Source organism: Callithrix jacchus, chromosome 3 (genome assembly GCF_049354715.1).
Source record: "Callithrix jacchus isolate 240 chromosome 3, calJac240_pri, whole genome shotgun sequence".
Lineage (NCBI taxonomy): Eukaryota > Metazoa > Chordata > Mammalia > Primates > Cebidae > Callithrix > Callithrix jacchus.
In genome coordinates, this window is record NC_133504.1 from 127,032,157 (window position 1) to 127,045,639 (window position 13,483).

The 13,483-nt window shown below is 37.3% G+C and overlaps 1 protein-coding gene and 1 non-coding gene across 2 annotated transcripts in view; both read right to left on the reverse strand.

Annotated features, from left to right (window-relative positions):
• The window catches only part of DCK (deoxycytidine kinase), a 30,798-nt gene that overhangs the window by 11,624 nt on the left and 5,691 nt on the right, over positions 1–13,483 (reverse strand). The window lies entirely within an intron of this gene.
• On the reverse strand, positions 2,584–2,714 carry LOC118152594 (small nucleolar RNA SNORA36 family). The gene has a single exon (XR_004741339.1). It is a non-coding gene; the product is annotated as a small nucleolar RNA SNORA36 family (small nucleolar RNA).

Below are 13,483 nucleotides of genomic sequence, written 5' to 3' on the forward strand. Positions count from 1 at the left end.
TGCGCCATGGCACTACAGCCTGGGCAACAAAAGCGAAACTCCATCTCAAAAAAAAAAAAAATAATAATAATAATAACTTAGAGAACCAATCTTGATTCATCACCTAATCAAAAAATAAACTAGTTCTAAAAATAAAAATATGTAAATTCAAACTGAATCAAAAATCTGTAATAGAATTTTCAGCTATGAAGATGTTATCATCTTTTAGTTTAATAGTGTAACAAATTAGAAAATTTAACAGTAAGCCAGGGTATCATTATCGGTTCTTCAGGATAACTTAAGAGTCATATAAAACATTTTCTTTTGATCCTATGCATGAAATTTCAGACAAACTGCAAGGGTCTTTTGCATGTAATCATGAATGTTAAGAATAAAATACGTATTAAAAATTTATCCAGCCAGGTGAAGTTGCTCAGGCCTGTAATCCCAGCATTTTGGGAGGCTGAGGCAGGCATATCGCTTGAGCTCAGGAGTTCCAGACCAGCCTAGACAACATGGCAAAACCCTGTCTACAAAGCACAAAAATTAGCCAGGCAAGGTGGCATGCACCTGTAGTCCCAGCTACTACGGAGGCTGAGGTGGGAGAATTGCTTATGCCCGGGAGGCGGAGGCTGCAGTTAGCTGAGATTGTGCCACTGCACTCCAGCTTGGGTAATACAGCAAGACTCTGTCTCAAAAAAAATTTTTAAAAACTATCTAAAATATACTGTGTGTCATCTTTACCAAACCAAATGTTAATTTTATCAAGTTTTCCTCTCTGAAAACTATCCAGATAAAAAATTTGAATGTGTCAGAGTGAAACTACATTAAATAAAAATTGGTAGAACATTTCTAGACAGAAAGCAGTTTAGCTACACTTACCGAAAAAAATCGGTATCTTTTGGCCCAATTAATTCCACTTTTGAAAATTTAGTTTTAAGAAATAATCTAGAATATAGGTTTAACCATAAAGATATTTATCACAATGCTAAGCAAATAGGTTATTACTCCAATATTACTAGGCATTTATATTAATAGTACATCATACAATAAATTAAGCTGCCATTAAAAATCATTTACACCAAATTTTTAATGACAATTTTAATTGCCCTGACATAAATATTATAGGGTGCAGGGAAGAAACAAAATACAAAGTATACTGTTTCACCAAATAAGATCTAAGGTTATCTCTAGGTAACAAAGTTATAGGTAAGTTTTAGTCCTCTCTTTTGATAATTTCTAATATTTCCTTAACTTCAAACAGTAAACAGGTCTTACTTTATAATATTTTTTAAAATTATGTATCACCTCCACCAAACTGTACTATATTGCTATTACTTCAACGATGTAAAAGATACATACAGGGTGGTAGGATTATGGGTAATTTTTATTCTGTTCTCTATAATACATATCCATTGTCACTTTATGAAAGAACACTTCATTGTTTTGTAGGAAGTACAGATTATTGCCAAGGTAAGTAAAAAATAGAAATATCAAGGTCAGCTATAAATCAGTTATCTTTTAATTCTAGGGCTAATCTTTGTAAACATTGCAAAAGAGTTGAATTAAGTTCAACTGAAAAAAATCAGAGTCTACCAAAGAAGAGAATTATAAAATAACCAACAGGCCAGAAGCAGTGACTCACATGCCTAATCCCAGCACTTTGGGAGGGCAAGGAAGGCAGACTGCTTGATCCCAGGAGTTTGAGACCAGCCTAAACAACACTGGCAAAATCCCATCTCTATAAAAAATATGCAAATTAGCCGAGCATGTTGGCTCAGGCCTGTAGTCCCAGCTACTCAGGAGGCTGAAGTCCGAGGATCATTTGAGCCCAGGAGGTGGGGGCTGCAGTGGTCCGAGATTCACCACTGCAGTCCAGCCTGGGCAACAGAGCAAGACTCTCAAAACAATACAAGCCAATAAAAATTATCACATCACTTCAGAAGGTACAAGCAGAAGTACTTTATCAAACATTCTTAACTAATTTTCAAGAATGACTTATTAGGCCAGGAGCAGTGGCTCACATCTGTAATCCCAGCACTTTGGGAGGCCAAGATGAATAGATCACTTGAGGTCAGGAGTTCAAGACTAGCCTGGCCAATATGGTGAAACCCCATTGCTACTAAAATTACAAAAATTAGCCAGGCGTGGTGGCATGTGCCTATAATCCCAGCTCCAGCTACTTGGGAGGCTGAGGCAGAAAAATTGCTTGAACCCTGGAGGCAGAGGTTGTAGCGAGGCAAGATCGTGCCACTGTACTTCAGCCTAGGCGACAGAGTAAGACTCCTTCTCAAAAAAAAATTACTTATTAAAAGTAAAAAATATGTCATTGTGTCATAGATAAGTATGGTTTATGCCTTCTTTATCACAGTTACTAGTTTTTCAGTGGCTTATTAGTGGTAAGAAGTGTTGGATAAAACGAAAATAGTATTGGTAAGGCATATGTTAATTAGCTTGATTTAACCACTCCACAATGTAGACATATTTTAAGACATAATATTATATACCATAAATATATATAATTTTTATCTGTAAATTAAAAAAATAAAGTATCTTAATTTTTTAAAATATGTATATACAATAAAGTTCATTGGACTTTTTTTATTTTGTAGGCTAGGGATAAATGAATAGAATAATATTTTCTATCCAATCATTTTCCCTAGCCAATTTCAATGTTCCAAGGTTTAATTAACAGAGCAGGGAAGTTCCCCTGAACTGAACTCAACACTTTGGAAATATCTTAATTTTAAAAAATTAAAATAGTACTTCACGATTAATAACAGTGATCCTCCAAAATAATTCAGCTCAATGGAAAAAGAAGACAGAGATGGCTTCCTAACAGTCTGCATAGCTCAAAAATAAGCTAAAAGGAAGCAATTAAATCAAAGCTTTGGGCCTAAATAATAACATAAATCACCATATAAAGTACATTATTTTAAAAAACCTACCATACAAAGATTGCTAATAATCTGAGTGGTATGTTTTAAAGATTATTCTTCCCAGGAGAAATCTGGAGAAAGGAGAGATTACACAGGCTTCTCAGGTGCTTTGCCTCTTACTATTTTGCCAAAATTAGTGGTATCTTATCAATAGTATAGCAACATTTCAGCCACTAGGTGGCAGGTTAAAAAAAAAAGCTAAAACTGAAAAAGCTAAGCATATGGGTGCACAATTAGTTACTAAAGGAAGAGATCAGAGGTACCAAAGGCCCAATTCTCCCAAATTCACAAATGCCAAGAAGTGTGACAAAACGAGAACATCCAAAGTAAGACTGACCTTGCCAAGGTTAGATTTGAGAACAGTCACTTCTCATCACTAACAGTATTCTAAGAAAAACTGACATTTAAATAGTGGGTGATTCATAGTATAATCTTAAGGAATAGATCAAGGATGAGTGTGGAGAAGGACTCCTGGATGAAGAAATAAAATCTCACTTCTTGAGTTTAGTAGAAGAAAAAAGAAGAAAAGGCTGGGTGTGGTGGTTCATGCCTATACTATATTAAAATAACTTAGCCAGGTGCGAAGGCTCACACCTGTAATCCCAGCACTTTGGGAGGCCGAGGTGGGGGGATCACCTGAGGTCAGGAGTTCAAGACCAGCCTGACCAACATGGAGAAACCCCGTCTCTACTAAAACTACAAAAAAATTAGCTGGGCATAGTGGCGCGTGCCTGTAATCCCAGCTACTTGGGAGGCTGAGGCAGAATTGCCTGAACCCAGGAGGCAGAGGTAGCGGTGAGCCAAGATCGCGCCATTGCACTCCAGCCTGGGTAACAAGAGCGAAAAAAACTGTCTCAAAAAAAAAGAAAGAAAATATCCAAAGATACAGGGGAGCCACCCACACAACCATCCTCACATTCCACAACTGTATCTCAAAAATACCATCCTCACAGAATTAAACTGTTTCCAGAAGTATATAGAGAGAATTAACAACATAACATTCCTCAATACACACAAGAAAGTTGAAGCTACCTTCCAAGAATGTGCATTGTAACATCACGGAGACTTGACCAGATTTCAATAAACTCTGATGAAAAAAATATGTTAATAGGATCACCAGCATGCTAGTCATACAGAATGAACAGTTTGGCTCTCTGACTCTAGTACATGGAAAGAAAATGTCCCATCCCATAAACATGTATGTCGGATTCAGAAAGCTGTAAGTCTTAAAATGAAGACAAATGTATTAATGCACCATAGTTTGATGACATAGTCTGATTAACATGATCTAACTAATTCCTCTGGGCTCTGAGAATTCCAAGCTCAACAGACAACTGTATTATAAATTGTCTTCCCTTGTATATGAAAGCAATGTTTTTCAACTTCTCTGCAACATAACTAAAGGATTCAATACACTCCCAACAATAACAGTGATTCACTAGGGTGATGATTTTTAACGAGGAGGCATCCCACATATTTGAACTTCCAAGAGACTGTTATTTTAAAAAGTACCTAAATCCTTGAGATTCTCTTTTGTGTGTGCAAATTATGGAATGCATGAGAAACTTTGTACATGTATATAATGTGTAGTAATCAAATCAGGGTATTCAGGATGTCTATCACCTGTGTACAACATATTTTTTTGCGTTCTACTCTGCTATAAAACACTGAATTATTTCTTCAAGCTTCCTGCATGTCTGTACACTTTAACTCACTCCTCTTCACCTTCCCCTCTCCCCTCCACTTACCCGTCCCAGTTATTGTTATCTATTTTTCTACTCTCTATTTCCATGTGTTCAAATTGTTTAGCTCCCACAGAGATTCTTATGACTTCCTTCCACTGGTTGAGAATTATGGGCCAAATAAAGAATAAATTGATCTAAATTCAATTACCTGAATGATTACATTTCTTTCTGCAAATTAAAATTTTTGGCATTTTGGTTTTATATATCAGCTTCTGTGCCCTTGGTTAATCTGGGGCATGCTGAGAGTCAAATCACAAATGGGTCAACAGACCTTAAATGGAGGTCACCTAGTCCAATACCCTGCTTAAGAATCCCCTCTATATTTTCCAACATTGGTTTAATCTGGTTAGTTTCTATCTAATACCTGAGGATAACTGCATTGACAGCTGACCCCAGAAATAAGAGGAAAAAGAGTTGCTTTTAGAACTCAAGTCTCTCATTTCAAAAGGTAAGTAAACTTGAGTAAGTGCTTTATAAAAAATGCAGTGAAAGAAGACAGATGACCCAGAGGAAAATGGGCAAAAGGACCTAAGTGGGCACTTCACAAAAATCAAATGACCAATAAACATATGAAAAGGAACACAACCTCATTAGCAATCGGGAAAATATAAAAAAAAATTTATATATATATATATATATATATATATATATATATATATATATACAAAACACTCAGCAGAATGACAAAACTGAGAAAACCATACAATACTAAATTCCACAATGTAGACATATTGATTACACTGTGGAGAAAGAAAATTGGAAAGCCACTTTAGAAAACAGGCATCATAAGCATTCCCAGTAATTTTACTTCTTATTCCTACAGAAACTTTCGCATGTATACAAGTGAATTCATGCTCACACCAGTACTGTTTATGAGAGCAACTAACTGGAAACCACTCAAAAATCAATTAAAGGCATAAAATGAACACAGTGATAGATGAATAAAATTAAATACTATAGGCCCAAAGTGGGGCTCATGTCTGTAATCCCAACACTCTGGGAGGCCAAGGTGGGCAGATCGCTTGAGCCCAGGAGTTTGAAGCCAGCCTGGTAACATGGTGAAACCCTGTCTCTATAAAAAATAGAAAAATTAGCCGAGCATAGTGGCACACAGGCATAGTTGCCTATGATCCTACCTCCTTACAGAGGCTGAGGAGGGAGGATCACCTGAGCCTTGGGAGGCTGAGGCTGCAGTGAGCCATAATTGCACCACTGCACTTTACCTGGGCAACACAGTGAAATCCTGTCTCAAAAATAGAATATTTTTAAAAAACAAAATTTAATACTATATAGCAATGAAAATAAACAAGCTATAGCTGCATGTAACAATATGGACAAATTTCATCAATGTATTAAGTAAAAGAAGCCAGAGGAAAAAATGTAAACAATGTAATTCCATTTACATAACATTCAAAAACAGATAAAATTAAATTATACTTGGAGGTATGTTCATGTATGGTCAAATAATTTTTAGAAAGCAGGAAAATTATTATCACAAAAGACTGGGAGTGATTACCCCTAGCAGAGTAGTAATGTTAAAAAGAAGATACTGTGATTAGAGTAGGCAAACAGGGACTTCTAGAATGATGATGTTGTATTTCTTGACCTGGATAATAGTTATAAAGATGTCAAATGTAAAACTGTTCTTCACACTGTACATGAGCTTTCACATAACTTTTCTACATATATATCATAGGTCAAAAAATGTTTTAAAAAAGAAGCAATAAGGCTGGGCATGGTGGCTCACACCAGTAATCCCAGCGCTTCGGGAGGTCAGGTGTTCAAGACCAGTCTGACCAACATGGTGAAACTTCATCTCTACTAAAAATACAAAAATTATCTGGGCATGGTGGCATGTGCCTGTAATCCCAGCTACTCAGGAGGCTGAGGCAGGAGAATCACTTCAACGCGGGAGGCAAAGGTTGCAGTGAGCCAAGATCATGCCACTGCACTCCAACCTGGGCGACAGAGCAAGACTCCATAAAAATAAATAAATAAATAAATAAACAAATTTACCTACTTTAAAATTCTACTGTAGACTAACCCTACCTTTCCCCAAAATTCACCTGTAAAACATCAATTTCTTTTCTCATATATATATTATACTTTCGGTTCTGGGGTACATGTGCAGAACATGCAGGATTGTTGCATAGGTACATATATGGCAATGTGGTTTGCAGCCTCCAACCCCCCATCACCTATATCTGGCATTTCTCCCCATTTTATCCCTCCCCAACCTCCCTACCCACTGCTGTCCCTCTCCTATTTCCTTCCAACAGATCCCAGTGTGTGATGCTCCCCTCCCTGTGTCCATGTGTTCTCATTGTTCAGCGCCCACTTATGAGTGAGAATATGCGGTGTTTGATTTTCTGTTCTTGTGTCAGTTTGCTGAGAATGATGGTTTCCAAATTTATCCATGTCCCTACAAAGGATACAAACTCATTGCTTTTTATGGCTGCATAGTATTCCATGGTGTATATGTGCCACATTTTCCTTATCCAGTCTATCATGGATGGACCTTTGGGTTGGTTTCAGGTCTTTGCTATTGTAAACAGTGCTGCAATCAACATACGTGTGCATGTGTCTTTACAGTAGAATGATTTATAATCCTTTGGATATACACCCAGTATAGGATTGCTGGATCAAATGGAACCGCTATTTCTAGGTCCTTGAGGAATCACCACACTGTCTTCCACAATGGTTAAACCAATTTACACTCCCAGCAACAGTGTAAAAGTGTTCCTATTTCTCCACATCCTCTCCAGCATCTGTTGTCTCCAGAGGTTTTAATGACCACCATTCTAACTGGCATGAGATAGTATCTCAATGTGATTTTGATTTGCATTTCTCTAATGACTGGTGGTAATGAGCATTTTTCCTATGTTGGCCTTATAAATGTCTTCTTTTGAAAAGCATCTGTTTATGTCCTTCGCCCACTTTTGAATGGGTTTGTTTTTTTCTTGTAAATGTATTTTAGTTCTTTGTAGATTCTAGATATTAGCCCTTTGTCAGATAGGTAGATCGTAAAATTTTTTGCCTGTTCTGTTGGTTGCCAGTTCACTCTAATGATTGTTTCTTTTGCTGTACAGAAGCTCTGGGGTTTAATTAGATCCCATTTGTCTATTTTGGCTTTTGTTGCCAATGCTTTTGGTGTTTTGGTTATGAAGTCCTTACCTATGCCTATGTCCTGAATGGTTTTGCCTAGGTTTTCTTCTAGTGTTTTTATGGTGTTAGGCCTTATGTTTAAGTCTTTAATCCATCTGGAATTAATTTTAGTGTAAGGTGTCAGAAAGGGGTCCAGTTTCAGTTTTCTGCACATGGCTAGCCAGTTTTCCCAACACCATTTATTAAACAGGGAATCCTTTCCCCATTGCTTGTTTTTATGAGGTTTGTCAGAGATCAGAAGGTTGTAGATGTGTGGTGTTGCCTCCAAGGCCTCTTTTCCATTGGTCTATATCTCTGTTTTGGTACCAGTACCATGCTGTTTGATTATTGTAGTCCTTGTAGTATAGTTTGAAGCCAGGTAGTGTGATGCCTCCAGCTTTGTTCTTTTTGCTTAGAATTGTCTTGGCCATGCAGGCTCTCTTTTGGTTCCATATTAAATTTAAGGTGTTTTTTTCCAGTTCTGTGAAGAGAGTCACAGGTAGCTTGATGGGGATAGCATTGAATCTATAAATTACTTTGGGCAGTATGGCCATTTTCACAATATTGATTCTTCCTAACCATGAGAACTGAATGTTTTTCCATTTGTTTGTGTCCTCTCTTATTTCATAAAACATCGATTTCTTAAGAAAATGGGGTCTATATGGGAAGAAAGCCCCTTTAAGATTTAGTCCTGTATTTCGTAAGGATTGGGGTATACTGAATTAGGCCCTAGGTCTAAAGTTGGTTATGCCTGGCAAATAGAAGGTGTATGAAAAAATATTTATGGTTATTCAAAACCATGTATCCTCCAAGTCTATGGAATATCTGGCTAGTGATTCCGCTTTGCATATGTGATTTACATTTTAAATATTCAACTATTATTCCCAGAATTCGTTATACCAACAGAAAAGATAAATGACAAAAGATAATAATAAAAGGCTTGAAAGGTAAAACTCAGTTATTGAATAGTCCTTTTGGTTTTTCTTGTTTGCTTGTTTTTAAACAAAATGTCAAGAGGCACTGAAAGAATTGAACTTGCTATTAGAGTGTCTAAAACTTTAATTATTTAATTTTTTAAAAACTTTTAGATTCCTGGGCAAGACGGCTAAATAGGAACAGCTCCCGTCTGCAAAACCAATGCAGAAGGCAGGTGGTTTCAGCATTTCCAACTGAGGTACCTGGCTCTTCTCACTGGGACTGGTTAGACAGTAGTGCAGCCCATGGAGGGTGAACTGAAGCAGAGTGGGGTGTTGTCTCACCTGGGAAGTGCAAGGGGTGCGGGAACTCCCTCCCCTAGCCAAGGGAAGTGGTAAGGAGTTGTGCCTATCTCACACACAAAGACACATATTGGCTCAAAATAAAGGGATGGAGGAAGCAAGCAAATAGAAAGCAAAAAAAAAAAAAAAAAAAAAACAGGGGTTACAATCCTAGTCTCTGATAAAGCAGACTTTAAACCAACAAAGATCAAAAAAGACAAAGAAGGGCATTACATAATGGTAACAGGATCAACACAACAAGAAGAACGAATTATCCTAAATATATATGCACCCAATACAGGAGCACCCAGATTCATAAAGCAAGTTCTCAGAGACCTACAAAGAGACACAGACTCCCACACAGTAACAGTGGGACACTTTAACACCCTACTGTCAGTATTAGTCAGATCAACCGGACAGAAAATTAACAAAGACATTTGGGACTTGAACTCAGCTCTGGACCAAGAAGACCTAATAGACATCTACAGAATTCTTCACCCCAAATCAACAGAATATACATTCTTCTCAGCAACACATAGCACTCATTCTAAAACTGACCACATAATTGGAAGTAAAACACTCCTCAGCAAATGCAAAAGAATGGAAATCGTTAACAGTCTCTCAGATTACAGTGCCATCAAATTAGAACTCAGGATTAAGAAACTCACTCAAAACCAATCAACTGCACGGAAACTGAACAACCCGCTCCCGAATCACTACTGGGTAAGTACCAAAATTAAGGCAGAAATAAAAAAAGTTCTTTGAAACCAATGAAAACAAAGATAGAACTTACCACAATCTCTAGGAAATAGCTAAAACAGTTTTTAGAGGGAAATTTACAGCATTCAATGCCCACAGGAGAAAGCGGGAAAGATCTAAAATCAACACCCTAACATCACATTAAAAGAACTAGGAAAGCAAGAACAAACAAATTCAAAAGCTAGCAAAAGGCAAAAAAAAAAATAATAATAATAATAATAAGTAAGATCAGAGGAGAACTGAAGGAGATAAAGACATGAAAACCCCTTTAAAAAAATCCGTGAATCCAGGAGCTGGTTTTTTGAAAAGATTAACAAAATGGGTAGACCGCTAGCCAGACTAATAAAGAAGAGAGAATAAAATTAGACACAAGAAAAAATGATTAAAGATCACCACTGAGCCAACAGATACACAAACTACCATCAGAGAATACTATAAATACCTCTATGCAAATAAACTAGAAAATCTAGATGAAATGGATAAATTAATTCCTGGACACATACACCCTCCCAAGACTAAACCAGAAAGAAGTTGAATCCCTGAATAGATCAAAAACAAGTTCTGAAATTGAGGCGGTAATTAATAGCCTACCAACCAAAAAAAGCCCAGGACCAGAAGGATTCGCAGCTGAATTCTACCAGAGGTACAAAGAGGAGCTGCTACCACTCCTTCTGAAACTATTCCAAACAATAGAAAAAAAGGGAATCCTCCCTAACTCATTTTATAAGGCCAGCATCATCCTGATACCAAAAACTAGCAGACACAACTGAAAAAGAAAATTTCAGGCCAATATCTCTGATGAATATCGATGTGAAAATCCTCAATAAAATACTGGCAAACCGAATCCAGCAGCACATGAAAAAAGCTTATCCACCACGATCAAGTGGGCTTCATCCCTGGGATGCAAGACTGGCTCAACATACGCAAATCAATAAACCTAATCCATCACATAAACAGAACCAATGACAAAAACCACATGATTATCTCAATAGAGACAGAAAAGGCCTTCGATAAAATTTAACACCCCTTCATGCTAAAAACACTCCATAATTTAGGTATTGATGGAACAGATCTCAAAATAATAAGAGCTATTCATGAAAAACCCACAGCCAATATCATACCAAATGGGCAAAAGCTGGAAGCATTCCCTTTGAAAACTGGCACAAAACAAGGATGCCCTCTCTCACCACTCCTATTCAACATAGTATTAGAAGTTCTGGCCAGGGCAATCAGGCAGGGGAAAGAAATAAAGGATATTCGAAAAGGAAGAGAGGACATCAAATCATCCCTATTTGCAGATGACATGTTCGTATATTTAGAAAACCCATCGTCTCAGTCCAAAAGCTCCTTGTGTTGATAAGCAACTTCTGTAAAGTATCACGATACAAAATCAATGTGCAGAAATCACAAGCATTCCTATACACCAATAATAGACAAACAGAGAGCCAAATCATGAGTGAACTCCCATTCACAATTGCTACAAAAAGAATAAAATACCTAGGAATATAACTTCCAAGGGATGTGAAGGACAAACCACTGCTCAAGGAAATAAGAGACGACATAAACAGACAGAAAAACATTCCATGCTCATGGAAAGGAAGAATCAATACCATAAAAATGACCATACTGCCTAAAGTAATTTATAGATTCAATGCTATTCCCATCAAACTACCATTGACTTTCTTCACAGAATTAGAAAAAACTATGTTAAATTTCATGTGGAAGCAAAATAGAGTCCATATAGCCAAAACAATCCTAAGCAAAAAGAACAAAGCTAGAGGCATCACACTACCTGACTTCAAACTATGCTACAAGGCTATAGTAACCAAAACAGCATGGTACTGGTACCTAAACAGATATATAGACCAATGGAACAGAGCAGAAGCCTCAGAAATAACACCACACATCTACAAGCATCTGATCTTTGACAAACCTGACAAAAACAAGCAATGGGGAAAGAATTCCCTATTTAATAAATGCTGTTGGGAAAACTGACTAGCCATATTCAGAAAACTGAAACTCCTTACACCTTATACAAAAATTAACTCAAGATAGATTAAAGATTTAAATGTAAGACCTAAAACCATAAAAATTCTAGAAGAAAACCTAGGCAATACCATTTAGGACATAGGCATGGGCAAAGACCTCAAGACTAAAACTCCAAAAGCAACGGCAACAAAAGCCAAAATTGACAAATGGGATCTAATTAAACTAAAGAATTCTGCGTAGCAAAAGAAACTATCAACAGAGTGAACAGCAACCTACAGAATGGGAGAAAATTTCTGCAATCTATCCATCTGACAAAGGGCTAATATCTAGAATCTACAAGGAATTTAAACAACTTTACAAGAAAAAACCCCGTCAAAAAGTGGCCAAAAGATATGAACAGACATTTATGTGGCCAACAAACATATGGAAAAAAACTCATCATCACTAGTCATTAGATGCAAATCAAAACCACAATGAGATATCATCTCATGCTAGTTAGAATGGTGATCAATAAAAAGTCAGGAAACAACAGGTGCTGGAGAGGATGTGGGGAAATAGGAGAGCTTTTACACTGTTCGTGGGAGTGTAAATTAATTCAACCATTAGAAAGACAGTGTGGTGATTTCTCAAGGATCTAAAACTAGAAATACCATTTGACCCAGCAATCCCATTATCAGGTATCTACCCAAAGGATTATAAATCATTCTACTATAAAGACACATGCACACATGTTTATTGCAGCACTGCTCACAATAGCAAAGAGCTGGAACCAACCCAAATGCCCACTAAAGATAGACTGGATAAAGAAAATGTGACAAATATACACCATTAAATACTATGCAGCTATAAAAAGTGAGTTCATGTCCTTTGCAGGGACATGTGTGAAGCTGGAAACCATCATTCTCACCAAACTAACATAGGAACAGAAAACCAAACACTGCATGACCTCACTCATAAGTGGGAGTTGAGCAATGAGCACATATGGGCACAAGTAGGGAAACATCACATACTAGGGCCCATCCAGGGGTGGGAAGCAAGGGGAGGGATAGCATTAGGAGGAATACAGGAATACCTAATGTAGCTGATGGGTTGATGGGTGAACAAACCACCATGGCACATGTATACCTCTGTAACAAACCTGCATGTGCTGCATATGTATCCCAAAATTTAAAGTATAATTTTAAAAAAGAAATTTTTATGAAAAAAAAATTAGACTTTACTTAAAGTGCCTAAATCTTGAATGCTAGTTCAATAAATTTTGTTTTCTTTCATTTTTTCTTTTGAGACAGTCTCATTCTACCACCCAGGCTGGGAGCACAGTGGCACCATCTCAGCTCACTGCAACCTCCACCGCCTGGGTTCAAGCAATTTTCCTATGTCAGTGTTACAAGTAGGTGGGATTCAGGTGCCCACCACCATGTCCAGCTAATTTTTGTATTTTTATTAGAAATGGGGTTTCACAATGTTGGCAAGGCTGGTCTTGAACTCCTGACCTTGAGTAATCTGCCTGCCTCAGCCTCCCAAAGTGCTGGGATTATAAGTGTGAGCCACCACCCTCAGCCTCAATGAATGTTTATACATACAGCTCCCCTCAGTATCCTCAAGAATTGATTCCAGGATCCACACAGATACCGACATCCACAGATGCTCAAGTCCTTTATGTAAAATGGTG